The following is a 16,013-nucleotide window of genomic DNA, read 5'->3' on the forward strand; positions in this document are numbered from 1 at the left end:
AAGTAACTAAAATACACTTTTAAATTTTACTCAGATAACATTTCCCAACTGAAATGACGAGGGTCATTTATAACTATCTTAATTGATTTTTGAAGTTGAGTAAACACAGAGATTAAAATAGGATACAAATGTGTCATATACTATCATAATTTAATAAAAAGTAATGCATAGACTCTGGGAATGTGTATTAGTTTAACTTTTGTTAAATCAAATTAAAAGCAATGTCTATTTATTTGAATTACACAGTTGTGAGGAAGATCCTGAATACTATTAGTTTAGAAAATGATTTTTCAAGTTAAGAAATATAATTGTACTTAATGCAGTATTAATGGTCACATTGTAGTCTCCATGACATTCTAAAACACTCTTATGCTATTATGAATGTCAGTTTGTGTTGCCAATTAAATACTAAATGACTCTTGATTGGTTGTTGGGAAATAAATTTCCACCCCCTTATCAGGAAATCTCAAGAGTCTTCATTTATTCATGGCAGACCATGAGCATACCTAAAAAGCTGGTCACTTCACCATGAAGGATTACTGAACCTTAGGTTAGTGACCTTCAAATAAAGAGTGAGTCTATGTATATAACCTGCATCTATGTATCTTAATTTTTTCTCTTCCCTATAGTCACAAGCCAACATGCATCAGTATCTGAGAGGGAAAATAAAAAGATTACTATTATCCACTGTTGATAATGGTAAGAGATAGTGGTTACTCTCATTCACTGTTGTTGAAATCACAAATTAAACATTTTTTGGAGGGCAATTGGCACTATGAAACAAAACTTAAAGGCATATATCTTTTATTTTCGATTATAATTTTTATTTTAAAGAGTTTATCACACTATTGTTTCTGGCAATATGGCAAATAAAATTATCTGAAGGGGTGCACTTAATGTAGAAAAAATAGATCTTGCATAAACTATAATATTTGTTTTATTGTTTGGGTCTCATAGAATAAGGAAAATCTCCAAGGTTACCCTATGATAAAAGCTGAAAACCACAATGCAGGTATAAAAAGGCATATTAGAACCTGAGATTCCTGGATGAAGTAGAGGCCTTTGAATGGATGATAAAAATGAAAATGTTCCAGGTCGATAATACCCCATGACTCTCAGAAAAAGCAAACAAAATTCTTCTTTGGAGGAAAACATCTAGGATATAAAAAGTTGAAAAAAAAGAAACTTTAAGTTCACAAATGAAGATCACAAAACACACAATGAAATAAACCATGACGAGTTAGAGTCACAAAGATGAACAACAATAACAATAACCCAAGGCTCATTGGGGTTCCAGAATCTAAAATTATAAAATATATAATATACAAAAAAATACAATGAAATGAAAAAACACAATGAATAAAGAATGGAAGTATAAAATGAGTAATCAATAAGAAACTACAAAATGTTAGCGTATTTGAAAAAACATTAAAACAATAAAATAAAAATGTCATTGTTTAAATAAACGATAAAATTAGTGGATATGGTAAGCAGTGAACTCATAGGCAAATATACAAATAAAATAGAAAGAGAACTCAAAAAGAGATCTACTTTGTATATGGGGATTTAATATACAATCAAAGTATCTAGGAAAACTTTATCTCACTCTCTTCTTGAACAGATGTCAGGTAACTATGGCCAGTGGACCAAATCCAGGCAATTAATGTGCATTTGATTACCTACTATCTATGGCTGCTTTTACTCTACAAAGGCAGAGTTGAGTAGCTACAATAAAGACTGCATAGCTCTCAAAATTTAAAATATTTACTATCTGACCCTTTACAGAAAAGGCTTTCCGACCCCTGTTCTTGAATTATTTTTCTAAGTTTACAATTCTAAAGACTCAAAATCTCATTCACTCTTTCTAAATTGAATAATGACGTCAATGCAATAGGAATTAAAATCCTAACATATTATTATGAGGAGATTTACAAGCAATTTCAAAATTTATATGAAAGAACAAGCACCTAAGAATAGTCAAGAAAAGCCTGAAAAGTAACAATGAGAAGAGGAAGAAAGAAGAATAAGAAGAATAAGAATAAGAATGAGAATGAGAATGAGAATGAGAATGAGAACGAGAAGAAGGAGAAGGAGAAGGAGAAGGAGAGGAAGAAGGAGAAGAGAGAGAAGAAAACAAGAAATATTACCTTACTGAATACAAGAATTATTATAATGATATGTAAATTATTACAATGTGCCATTACTCAGAAATAATAATCTTAGTCAGTAGTAGTAGTAGTAGTAGTAGTACCAATAATAATAGTTAACACATATAGTACTTACTATGTGCGAGGCACTGATAAATTTAACCTATTTAATCTTCATAACCTTACTTGGATAGGTATTCTTTTTCTCCATTTTGAAAATTAAAAAACAAGGAAGTAATAAGCAAATTGACCAATGAATAAATAGAGATTTCAGAAGGAGACTTTGTGTTCTGTCTATATAACACTCTGTAATAAATCATCCAAAAATTTAGTGATTTGAATAAACAATCATTTATTATCTATCACAATTTCTGTGGGTCGAAACTTTGGGAGTGCTCAGCTGAGAGGTTCTAACTCAGGTCTCATTAGGTTGCAATCATATGGTGGCAAGGGCAGGGTTCATCTCAAAGGCTTTAGTGCCTGGACTGGGAAGACTCAAACGGCTGGGGCTGGAATACTTGGGACACCTTGGGTATTTGTTTTTTTCTTATGGTTTCTTCTGCATGGTTGCTTCAGCATAGATAGAATTCTTCTATGGTGTCTTAAGGCTCAAAAGGAATATGTTCTAAGAGAGAGAGCCAGACAGAAAGAAGCTGCATCATCTTTTATATTCTAGTCTCAAAAGACAACCAGGGTTACTTCCACTGTAGTCACTGATATGGCCAGATTCAAGAGGTTAAAACACAAACTTCAATCCTCTATGGAATAGTATCCATGTCGCATTATAAGAAGAGCATGTTAAGTGGGCTATATACATGCAGCCTTCTCTGAGTTATAGATTTCACTACCCACTGACATTTGTGGAAACAATACGTGACTGAGGTTTCATGACATATCAGTGGGGGAAAAGATAGACTTATTTTATAAGTTGTGCTGAAATAGCTAGTTATATTTAAAAGAGAAAGAGATTGTCTCTTTATCTAACCAACACCAAATCAGTTTTTGATTAAGAACTAAATGTGAAAGACAAAACCTGGAAACTTGTAGAAGTATAGCTTTATGGCCTCAAAGTAAAGAAAGATTTGTTTTAAGACATCCAAAACACTAGCCATAAAATATAAAATTAATAAATTAAGTTACATTAACGAATAATGCTTATTCATGAAAAGACAATAAAGTGGGAAGACAAACCAAAAACTGGGAGAGGATATTTTAAGCACATAAAACTGACAAAATATTGGTATCTAAAATATATAAAAAAATTCTTACAAATCAATAAGAAAAGGCAGACAGCTGAATAGAAATCTTGGCAAGAGTATGAATAACAATTTCACAGAAAAAGAAAATTAAAAGAATCAGGAATCTGTTAAAAAGTTTTTAACCTCATTAAAAATCAGAGAGATCCAAATCACTAAAACATTGGCAAAAATTAAGAAATCTATTAAAATTAAAAAGTGTGATGGTACCAAAATATGGAGCAACAATGATACTTATATTCTAATATTCTGCTTATGAAAGTTTGATATCCTACAATTATTCTAGAAAGCAATTTTGCATTGTCTTGAAAATTTGAACACACACATATTATATCATTCAGCAATGCTGGAGAATGGATTAACAAATTGTGGGACAGTTACAAAATGGAATGTTTGAAAGTGAAAATGAATGACCCATAGCTTCACACAACAATATAGATAAACTCTTAGTATAATATTGCTGAAAAAATATAGTTGCAGACTTCACACAAATAATAAAGTGTTTACAAAAAGGTCAAAAACATGCAAATCAAGTACACTATGTATGCATTCAGGAATAGGAGAAAACTCTTTAAAAAGCAAAATATAAATATTCGGGAAACTAAGTGGATTGCAGGCAGTGGAGGAGAAAAATGAGGTAGGGATATGAAAGGAGCACACAGGGAGATACAAAGGAATCATAATGTCTTACTTTTTTGGTCGAGTGATGGATCCATGGTTATTAATTTTGTTTTTGTGCTTCATATCTTACATACATGTTATAGTTATTTTAATCACATCAAATAACGCCTGATAAACATAATAATTAATACAAAACATCTATTATACAAAAATTATTGCAGAACTATGCAAAGACATATGCCAAAGGATATTCATTACATTATTTTAATAGCAACAGACTAGAAACAAACAAAATGTTTATATTAGGATAGTAAATAAATTATGGTTATATTAAATGGAATGTTTTGCTTCCATCACAAAGTATGTGGGGTATTTGTATGTTTTTACATAGAAGTTAATCTTTGATATGTTGACTGAAAAAACTAGATTGCACAGGACGTTTAGAATATGATTGCATTTTTGTGAGAAGAAACATTATATATATATATATGCATGTATATAATATATTATATATAATATATAGACTATGTTTAAGTATATAAAATATATATATGTATAAAACATATCTTTATATATGTGATGTATATGTTTATACATGTAGATGTACTTGTATATACATAGAAAAAATTTTTAAAAGATGCAAATTAAACTGTTATTGGTGATCATTAAGAATGTGTAAATAATGAGAAAGGAGAACATTTAATTTAATTCTATATTTCTTTATCGTTTGATTTTTTAAATCATATGCTATTTTGTAAAAAAATATTTTAATGAATATTAAACACAAATCTCTTCTCTTTCTGACTCATATCACCAAACAAGTCTTGCCAAAACTCAATAAATCTCCTTTCTATTTTTTCAAAGAGAATCCAGGCACTATACATGGTGCTATATACTAAGAAAGATTTTTGCTATTACTTGGCTGCCAACAGGCTCTGGTTATGATTTGGTGAGGAGGAAGTGTGGCAAAGAGAGTCCTTTTGTGTATGAAGGCCACGGTCAACTAATGTTTTCTATCCCAGGGATTGCCAGCATATCAGAATTAAATCAAAATGCCTTTTTTCTTCATGAGCAAAGTTTTTTCTCACTTGTTGATGGCAATTTGTTGTTATTGCTGTTGTTCTATACTTTTTCTATACAATTAATCCCCTATGAATGTGGTCTTGCCAAAGTTTCAAAGGCTGCTGTGTATTTTGAACTACTGCATGTGCTCATTTCCTGGAGCAGCGCTCCTTCCTCCCTCACACTGTTTCTCTCTCTTTCGCGCGCTCGCTCGCTCTCTCTCTCTCTCTCTCTCTCTCTCTCTCTCTCTCTCTCTCATTAATTTACCCCTTTCTTTGTGGCTATGTTCAGGGCAAGAACTGAAGTATTTGTGAGACTTGTTTTTCAGAGGGCTGTGAGAGGCTGCGGTCTTAAAATTTTTTCTCTATGTTGCCTTTAACACTTCGGTTTGAAAAGGAAAAAGTCTCCAGTCCCTTCTTGCTCTCCTTCACCATCTAGGAAACTAGCAATGGTTTCAAAGCACCTTGGTTTAAGAAAGTCATTCAATGAGAAAAAATAAAAAAACCTGAGCTCTAAATCACCTAACTCCATGAAACAAGCTCTGATGTGGCGCAACAGCTGAGGCGTGAGGAACGTTCAGAGGGCATTTCAAAATCTTGAGGGTGAAATCTGTAAATGAAAGTTATAAGGATATGAAGGGAAACAGTTTAGTAGAAGAAGATTGCAAAGTAAGGAATAGTCTAAATTTGAGTTTGAAAGAAACACCAGCTCACAAGTGGTCATGCTTTCTCCTTTAGAAAGCGCAAACAACTCCATTGTTTACATGAGGAAACGCAGACTTAAGGTAAGGCTTTGACTTGTCAAGATCACAAGTAGTAAAAGGCGGAGCCGGAAACAATTCCAGGGTTCTTGATCAAATTGTTCTCAGCGATTTCCCACCCACGGCATTTAAGTAGCAAATGTAGACAGAGACTGACAAAGGGTCCTTAGCTGCAGGACTTGGTCTGTCCTCCAAGCTGCACCAGTGAGAGAATGGCCTGGGATTTCAGCTGGACGGGTACTCTGGCCATGCGACAAAAAACAAACAAACAAACAAACAAACAAAAAATAACAACACTTGACTTGTAAATCCACCCCTCACACCCTTTCTAATGGGTTCATAGATATAAGCAACTGAACCCAGGAACAATATTAAGAGATGATATATTATGTGTATATAGATGTATTCCTTATTATTCAATCTAATAACATTTTCCTTCTAAAGGTGGCATTTCTTCCCCCTAATGGTGCTAGTGATCATTTCATACACTAAAGGAAGGTAGAATCCAGGTGGTACCATGCTGATTTTTCTAGCTGCTATACTTCTAATCCGTTATAACCCCAAGGCTTTCTTTCTCAGGCTTTTCTTCTCTCCCACCCCCATTGCGCCTTCAAAAGTGTCCATTGCCTTGTAAAGTATAAAAGATTAAAACAAAATTTCTGCTGTGAATCAAAGCTCCAAACTGTCCACTTTCATTTTTTTTAAACAATGTTGTTATGAAGTTGGCAGAATCATCACAATAGCAATATATCAAAGCGTGTAGAACATCTCAGACTAAGAGCATAGCAAAGGTTTTAAGTCTGCTCTTAGAAAAGTGAGCCAAAATAAAATAAAAAATAAAATAAAATAAAATAAAATAAAATAAAATAAAATAAAATAAAATAAATAAAATAAAATAAAATAAATAAAATAAAATAAATAAAATAAAATAAATAAAATAAAATAAAATAAAATAAAATAAAATAAAATAAAATAATCCCAATTCTCCAAGCTGTGAATTTCAAAACAGATGAGTGGAGAAAGTAATATTTGTAAATTGTGATTTAAAGAGACAAAAATTTCAATGGCAATATGGAGTTTACATGAGATTTGAAGAAAAATGTGAATTAACTGAATAATACAATTAATAATTAAATAAATGAGCATTACAAGAAACTGGCATGAGTTGATCAGACAGTTCTGCAGTAGGGAAGAATAGATTTGTAGCTTAGGCTTCTTCTCTGTATTTCCTAAAATACACCTCACTGACAAGTTTTAATCCTCTTTGGGCTTCTTTTCTACTTTCTTCTCATTCTTCCTCCTCCTCTCCTCATCACTACCCCTTCTGTCCATTGAGTTGTTTACACCCTAAAAATTCACTTTCTCTATTATCATTTGCAAAAGTAAATCCATGGTTGGTTCTGTCAGATTATCTGATAGGTATTGGTCCTGACTTCCCACATTTGGCTCATCTCTGGCTCTCATCACCTTTCTCAGGCTGGATGCTTTTCTCTTCCCTTTCCCTTTTTGTTGATAGCTACGAGGTAGTCTGAAAAATAAATAATTTTATATTTGAAAGTCAATCTTTGACAGAATAATGAGGCTGTCCTGGGAGACAAAGAAAACTGGTAGCTACTTGTTTGGTTTCTATGCTTTAGCCAAACAAGGTTCAGAGGGCAGGCTGTCTGCCTGTGCAAACTACTGCTAGTAAAAGTTTGTACAAAATATTTTGGCTGCCATCCTATGGTAGAGTCAGATTGTATCATCTTTTGTGCCAGGCATCTGTGATTAGAGACATGGGAGGCTGTCACTTTGAGGAACATGCAGAACAAAGCGTAATAAGATTTTTTAAATTGATATGTAAGAGGTATGCCTTTTTTATAAAAGTTTCACTCTGAGAAAATACATTTCTATTAGAGACTTTCTATTGTCAAGATAAATGCAAAAATAAAATCTTATTAAATAATTTAAAGATTAAATGGTTATTGACCAAAATATTTTTATTTTCTGAGAAATCTGTTTCTTACAGGTTAAAGTGCCTGATTCATCTATGTTCGCTTGATAATTGCCTTTAGAAGATATCGAACCTCCAGTAGTGTTAGCTCGTCGACTAATGGCACTCAATAACAGTTTAATGATGAACTGTTTGTCGATGTGGTAGTTGAATTTTTCCCATTTTGTCACTTAGCCATTTGTAAAGTAAAAAATCCATGGGTTCATAAACGTGAGAATCATTGTTAGGAATAGAGTGTGAGATGTTATAATACCCAAAGGTAGACCCATGCCGCCTAATAGAGAACAACTATTACTTCTTGGAGAAATAAGACTTAGGTTCTTAATTCAATTTGCTTCTACTAGAAAGTAGTAATATTGCAAACATGCAAATCAATGAACTCTTTGAACTATTAGAGAATTCTCATCTCAGCAGTACAGTGCAAATCTACACTCTGTGGAGTCTTTCAGTCTGGGAAATCAGCTGGACAAGATTAAAACTTATAAACTTAGCCTCAATGAACTTGATTCCTTGTGACTGAATAAGGAAAAACATGCTCTTCCTTAGGATGGATTTAACTAAGGCATGTCTACATGATTCCAAAACCATAGGTCAGGTTAATCGGCTCAATAAAACATCCAGTAAACTCAGTTTTCTAGAGCCCAAGAATTAATACTTTATTTTTTGTAGCCCAAAAACCATTCGACAGATTTTTTTTTTCTTTTTGCTAGTTGAATTTCCATTGTGTAAAAAGAGCCTAAGGCTGTGATTCTTAATCCTGCTTGTGTAACAACTTAAGTTGTCTCCAAGAATGTCAGGAGCTGTCAAAAAAAATTAGAAAGAAAATTACTTTTAATTCATTTCACATTACAAAAATATGCGACATAGTATAGTTATTGGAAGTCATGAACTCAAATACTTACAGTGTCACCATTTCAAAGCAGACCAGGAATAAATGATCTATCCCAACATTATTAAGGAGTTATTTTTTTCTCTTTAAATGTTCAGTAGTGAGGTTTCTAAAATGAGATTTTAAGAAACGGTGGTGAAACATGCTGTTTTTCAGTGTGGTGAGGTTTGATTTTTTTTTTTTAACATGTGTTTGTTACATTATTTTTTTGTTATTGTCGATAACACTTGAGAAAATGTCCACTCAATGTTTGCTCAGGATTTGAAAAGAGTTCTAGTTAGCAGTTATGTTTCCATCCATGTGTCATGTTGTGTCATTCTGTGGGAAAACATAACTGTATTAGGACTCTTGATTGCAAGTGACAAAGACTCATCTGAAATTGCCTTGAATGATTAATGATGATGATGCATTTTAAAACATTTTCACTCACAAAACTAAAATGTCCAAAAATACCTAGGTTCAAGCAAGTCTAAATCCAGGAGCTTAAACATTTTCATCACAACAATCTGTACAGATTTTTTGGCTCAGCTTTTATCTGAATTTGTTCAATGTGCTTTACTCTGTGGAGGCTTTTCTCTATGCAGGCAGACTCTCTCTAAGTCACCACAGCAACCCCAGGGGTGCTTCTTTACCTGACATAAAGAAGTGACTCAATAAAAATTCTAGTGTGCACTCTTATTTGCCTTGATCATGTGGATGAACAAATATCTGTGATGTTGATGGAGCCAGCTACTACTTCTGAGACCAAGAGTTCCGCTCAAACCCCATACATTGAAAGAACTAAAGGGTGATTGGTTCCTCATAGGAAAATGAGAATAATGCTAAAAGAAAGATACATAAATAATTATGTTGGCTTGGCAAAAAAAAAAAAATACTTAAGCAATATACCATGTATATTCTCTGTATACATTAAAAGATCTTTACACACATACAAAAGTGTATATAATGCAAATATAGTAATTTAAAATATTTATCAAACAACTACAATATGCCAGGCATTGTGCTTGTCCATCTCCTTTCTAAAAACTTTGAAAGGTAGGAGAAGCTGAGGGTGTTGAGACTAGATCTTTCTTGAAGCTTGGGATCCTAGATAGGCAGTGTGGGAGAAAGAACCTGCAAAGATTCCTGAGGCAAAAGCACACAAATGGAGCAAAAAAAGACATGCTATGGATCCCAAGATAGTTCAGGCAAATTTACACACTTTTATATATATTGTCTGTAATCTCCACAACAAGCCAAGATAGGTTGTTTTTGCCCCATTTCACAGATAAAGAAATTTTGGCTCAGAGAGGCTAAATGGTGTGCCCATGAGCACATAACTAGTCAGAAAGTGTCTAAGCTAGGATCTGAATTCAGATCTGTAGAGCCCAAAGCTTGTACTCTTTCCATGATATTATTCAGCGTTCATTATTTATGCTGCACTTGCTTATGTGTAATTTTATATAAATGGATAAAATATTATACTTTGACACTAAGGAGTTATAATAGCTTGAATACAATCTAAGTAGGAAGAACTGATACATAAAATCTGACAATAGTAAAAACAATATTCTATGTTTAAAACAGCAGAGTGGATTCTCTCTCTCATTTGACAAGACTGCTGACAGCACTAACCACATAACATCCCAGAACATCCCTGATCTCATCATTCCACCCCTTTGATTTTGAGATAACTGTGTCTTAAAAATTAAATATCACTCTCATCATCGATGCTGCCTATAATGTGAGTTGAAAGCATTACATTAACTTTGAAAACTATTTTCAGTAATGCTCCTTTACTGTAGAATTTAATGCTTAAGAATATTTCTTTGGAGAACAAATCACAATCAAACACAGAAATATTGAACAGGTCCATTGCAACCAGTCAACTTCATCATGCAGAATACATTATTTATGAAATAAAATCCAGGAGTTATTTCAGAGAACATACCAAAAACTAGAGATAAGACTTTTCAAATATTTTAATCTTGAAATGGTTTCTCTAACATATTAACAATTTATTTACTAACAATGTTTATAGTGCATGCTGTAGTTTTTTTGAGTACCAAGTGAAACTTTCATTATAGTCATTTATATTATGAAATCAGTCTTTCTGTACTTGGAAATTTACGTTTTAGTGGGCGGCACTGGGCAGATTTATGTGGTTAAACTTTGGCAACATTTTCATTATCAGCTTTTCTTTTTTTCCCCTCTAAACTATTTCACAACTGTTCTAAATTGTATCTGGCTAAAACTTGGCATCCAAATTGCCAGCTTATATAGCATTCTGTCTCAAAGAAAATCCCAGTGTCAGTCTAATGAGCTGAATTGTGTATGTAGCACAGTAATTTTTAGGTAGCTCCAATCCTTATTTTTAAATTCAGCTATAACTAAAACATTCAGATAATTGTGATATACAAGCCATTGTTGAGAAGACCGTTAGCACATTAATTTCCTAATTAGTTTTCTCAAATAAGGCTAGGAATCTTAGAATCTTTGTTTTCATTTTAAGAGGGAATCAATTTATTTCAGCCATGTCGTGGTGAAAGTATCTTTTTTTTTTTCAGTTATTTAGCATAATTCACCTAGTGGAATGTTTTCTAAAGTGTTACAGTTTATCTTAAAACTGTCTGCTTGAACATTGACTCAGGCTGTCTTCCCATAGTTAAAGTGGGACAGAATCGATGTATTGCAGGCTCCTCTGCTGCTTTGTGTGATAAACACTGTCTAACAAGTCTGGAAAAATCCATTTTGATGCTACTTCCCCAATTAGACCTGTTAAACAGTCTTTGAATGACTGAATGGGGTTTTTGGTTTACACCCAGATACATTGTTAAGCTAATGTTCTAAAGTAAAGTAAACTACAGTATCATTAACATTAATTTCTAAGAAGTGTCTTTTTTTCTTATCAAGTCTCTAACTATAAGCAAATGAAATTGTATTTGTTTTGTTGAGATCCAGTATAACTTGATTACCCTCTAACTACTCAGTAATTTTTGGAAATTCTGTTCATTCAGTCTGAACTGTTGCAGATGACTTGTGTGTGTATAAGAAAACTGTCATTAGCATATGTTTTGAGAATGTCTTTGAATATGTACACATATTTGGAAGCTCTGTGAAGGAAAAATGTTGCATTCATATAAAAACTTCTCTAAAGCTCTTTGCTACCATGTGCAAGAGATAAGTTCTCTGAGGGATGTAAAGTGATAAGATGGCAGAGACCTTCAAGGAATATGTTATCTACTATGAAAAATAACATCTACACAAAAATCTTTATTTAAAAAGGCAGTATAGAATAAAAGTCAGATGGAAAGTGATCACATTCCTTAAGGAAAGCTCAACTCTTTAATTTTTTTCATAAAATTCATGATGCAAATATACTTGCCCTTTGACTACAGTAATCTAAACTCTCTTTTTTTATATTCTATTTAATAAACTCTGATAAATCAGGTCATGTATGACGACACATAATTTGGGGGGGATCAAATAAAACTGCTTCACAAACCAGGCAATTTTCAATCCTTCTGAAGCTTAGTTAATGAATTCTTATAGCATTGTAATTTTTAAATAGCCAGATTAAAACAAGGTCATCTTGAAGCTGTTAAATTATTGCCACTACGACTTCATTGTTGTTAAAATCTATATTTCCAAAATTATGTTTAAAACTGAACTAATGCTTCTTTCATCCCTGGCCCCTCAGGACTGTTTGTTTGTGTAAGTACAGGTGATGAACTTGGGTGAGACAGAGAGAGAGGGAAACACTGGATGGTTGAAAACAGTGACGTATTAACAGAACGGCTTTATGTTGCATCCAACAACATAAAATAATGCCATTTGAAAGATATTTCAAGTCTAGACTCTCCCAGGTTGAAAGTTGAGTTTTTCAAATAAAGATCCCTTCAGAAGTAATCTTTTACCCCAGCTAATGCTATCTGCTCCTAATGACTATTCACTACTGATTTATAAACTACCACATAATTTCTGAGATAGGAACATTTTAATCGATGGCTATACATAATGAAATAAACTGGTGACACTATTTCTTGGAGCCCAAGAGATGTCGTGAAAATTTAATTGATATTTTCAAAGAATTGTGCGGTTCAGGAGAAATAATCAGAACATAAATGTTTACAATCTTGATTACTCGTGGAAACTATCTGAAAGTGAAAAGAGAATTAAACATATTTGCACTATTTACATTTTCCTGGGAAGGTTAAAATGGAGAGGGTTCTTTGTTCTTTCAGTTTGTCTTCCTATACAACACTTAAACTTATGTCCCAATACTTTACTTTAATCATTAATAAATATGTTGTATTACTTTGTGGTCACTGATTTTTTTTCCCTAAAAATTTTTTTGAGAGTGTACTGAGAAGTTATTGCCTATGATTTAGCTAATAATGGACCTACTCTTAATGAGGAATAACCAATCATTTTTGATAACACAATGAATCTTATGTAGTCCTCATCAATATCATTTGTAAATTTCTTAGAAACACTGAATGTCTGCCTTTCAAACTGGGATATGCAATGGAATGCAGGGAGAGAGGTACTTGTAGCTTTAAATATTTAATCTAAAGATTGAATATCTCCTGGAAGCATCAATTTTACTCAGTGATAAATCATTTTTTATGTTATAGCAAGCATGGATATATCGTGGGATGAAATGCAAAGTTTATATGATTGTTTAGTTAAAATATGACTTAAAAGAAATCCTCACCCTACAACAACTTCTTACCAATGCCACTCCATTCTTACCCTCTCCTTGCTGTAAATGTCATCTTCTGCTTTTTATGAGTACTTTGATAGAAACAATCTAAGAAGCAGCAATTATATTATAGCTCAAGGGACAGAAAAAAATAATCTTAATTCATACGTGTGTTCCTAACTGATATACTCAGCCCTAGAAAGTCTTTTTTATTGAAAATATCTAAATGTGGTCACTATGTAGACCTGGATTAATAATCATGGAATCTTTTTGTAAAAGATGTTTGTAGCAGGTTCAGAAACAGAAAGCCTGTTCTACTCACAGGAGGCCATGAAAGAGAAAGGTTACTGTACCTCTCCCCTCTCCATGGTGATCAAACAGGAAGTTAAAAGAATTAGAGATAGAAGCAGGGGCCAACTTTCTAGTTAAATAGGATTCATAGAGCAACTTGTTCCTAAGCTGTCAGAATTATGAAATTAATATAAATACTGACTGAACTTGCTTGCTGTCTTTAATAGACTCCAGGCTAAAAGATATTCCAAATTTAAGCCTATGACTAAAGAGGCATATATTATCTCATGTAATTGTCAAAAAGACCCTACACGTAAAGTATCCTCATATACATTTTATAGATGAAAACATGTTCTTAAGTAACTTGGTCATTATTACATCCTGCTTTTCTTTCTTTGTTTTCTCATTGTTTGAGAATATTTCTTGAGTTACTTATTACAAACCTTCAAACTTCTCTACTTGATGGTTGAGGAATTTGGACCGAGAAATAATTTTCATGTTCCTTGATTTAAACACAAGAACATTTTATTCATTCTCCTATGAGGGATTAAATCACTTCCTTTCGTACTGAAAAATTAGGAATTTGAATTGATTGCCTACTAGATCCTGGAATAAAACCATCAACATAGTTTGGTATAAATCTGAATATTTCAATTATTTGGGGGGAAATGTCACAAAAATGAATATTGCATTTCGAAAAGTAACAACAGTGCAATTAATTATAATTTAAGTATTAGAGGTGTTGTTTTTCTACATAAAATTGTATACTGCTTGATTGCACTTCTACTTGATGAGAGAATGACAGTGTGGCTCTTAATCTCTAATATAGATGTGTTTCCAATTTTTTTAAAAAGAATAGCTCCAGTGTTTAGGAAAGAATTCAATGAATGCATGTAACAATTGTAGTAGAACATCTATTGAAATATACATTTTTCTGTATACGAGATTAGTCACCTCCTTTTTCATAGTAACTATTTTCAAGTAGGTTAATTGTTCTCCAGTAGTGTGATTTATTTTTCTTTTAGTCTTTCAAATTTATTTCTGTCATCTCATAATGTCATGAATCAGATGTTACAAAAAAAATATTGTTATAGAATGTTGATGTATTGCTGTTGAGTGTTTTACATTCAGAATAGCTCTCTTTATGCTGGAAGAACATGTCTTGGCAGCAGACAGAAAATGATTGTATGTACCAGGGATCTTATACTATTATGAATTGCAGTAACAACTTACAATAAAAAAGACATCAATGATACAATGTTGGATTGTAAATAGGAGAAGGATCATATAATGCCCAGTGGTCTGGTCAAAGATTTACTAGTTGCTCTTCAAAGATAGTTTGATAAATGTCAGAGTAAGAGAATTTCAAAAGCATTCTTCTTTCTAATAGTTACATTTGTTTTTAAGTTTGCTCATGAAAATCACCTTGCAATGCAGGAGTCCCAGGTCTGGAACTTGCAACTGGTTTTGGATATTCCAGAAGAATCACCAGGAGGACCAGTGGGGTGAGAAATGCCATTTATTACTGACAAGTCAGGGAAGCTTCAGCAGTGACTTTTTGAAGCTGCAGGAACAAAGCTGCTGAACAAGAGCAAGCAGAGCTTTTTATGCACACAAGCAGAGGGAGGGGTTATCTCACTGGGGGCGCAGCCGCCTTCAGACAAATGGGAGCAGCAGGAAATGTCCTCGGGAGCAGGCCCTGCTGAAAGCTCTTTGTATACTGCCTTCCTTGGCTGCAGGCGGGGCAGCTATCAGTATTCTGAGTATGTGAAAGGGCCATGTTCTGAGTTAACCCCACGCACTTAAATATAAAAACAAGAAATCTATGAAGACAACTCTCAATAAAATAAATGATTTCAGTTTAGCTAAAGTTTTGAAAAATCTTCTTTTGCTTCACTTTTTTAAAAATTGGGTAATTAAATTGATAAATAATATTTACAGGAGAAGAGGACAATGGTTAGGAAAACATGTCCTAATAACCTTAAGACTTTTGTTACCATTTACTGATATGTTTTCTTTTTAAATGTGTTTATTTTTAATTATAAATTACAAATTAGCCAAAATAAAATGGTAAAAATACCCATTTCATCTTTTGAGATAAATGACCCAAATTTATTTTAATCTATAGATATTCAGGGTTGTTTTGGTTTGGATTTCTTTTTGTAGTTTTTACATAAATGATATAACAGTTTTCATAATTTGTCTTACTTTTTTCACTTCACCAGAAGTCATAAAGATCATTTATGTCATTAAATATTTTTTACTAAATCACTTTTAATGATTACATAGTATTTCGGTTCTCTCTCTCTT

Source organism: Pteropus medius, unplaced genomic scaffold (assembly GCF_902729225.1).
Source record: "Pteropus medius unplaced genomic scaffold, Ma_sr-lr_union100, whole genome shotgun sequence".
In the NCBI taxonomy this organism is placed as follows: Eukaryota; Metazoa; Chordata; class Mammalia; order Chiroptera; family Pteropodidae; genus Pteropus; species Pteropus medius.